The sequence below is a fragment of the Trachemys scripta genome, chromosome 16 (genome assembly GCF_013100865.1).
Source record: "Trachemys scripta elegans isolate TJP31775 chromosome 16, CAS_Tse_1.0, whole genome shotgun sequence".
Lineage (NCBI taxonomy): Eukaryota > Metazoa > Chordata > Testudines > Emydidae > Trachemys > Trachemys scripta.
The window spans coordinates 13,850,993-13,851,651 of NC_048313.1; positions in this window are offsets into that span (position 1 = coordinate 13,850,993).

The window sequence follows — 659 nt, forward strand, 5'->3', positions numbered from 1 at the left end:
GAGGAGAAACAGGCCTGGGCTTCGCTCCAGCTGCCACTGACCCTCTGCTCTGGCCTCCCCCTGCCACCCAGCGGGACCAGAGTGCTTTGCAATACCTAGCACAGGCAACGGGCACCACCCAACTAGAGCCCTACAGCTTCCAGACTGGGCCCCTAACACACACACTGACCCACGGTTCCCACTTTAACCCCCTGCCCCGGCAACCAGGCAAACGTTCTCCCTGTTGTGCAAGTGGGGAAACTGAGGCAGGGAGGCGAAGCAACTCCCAAGGTGGCCGAGCTGGCGGTGGAACCCAGGAGTCCTGACTTCCCGCAACCCTGCTGTAACTACTAGATCCCCTTCCTCCCCCAGAGCCGGGGATAGAACCCAGGAGTCCTAGTTCCCAGCCCCACCCCCAAAAACTCTATTACCCAGTGACCCCTCCTTCCACATCCATTGCCAGCCTGACTGCAGGGGGGCTGGGGAGGACACCCCCCCAATAGGAGAACCCCTAAGAGGAGCACCCCAGATGACAACAATCACAGAGAGACCCCCAAGTGTAGGCAGGGGCCAGGCCATGACAGGAGGGAGGGTCCCCCAAACCCATCCCTGGGAGCCAGGCAAAGCACCCGCCAGGGAACAATCCTGCCCCAGAGCCCATGGGGCAGGGAGTGGGGGGG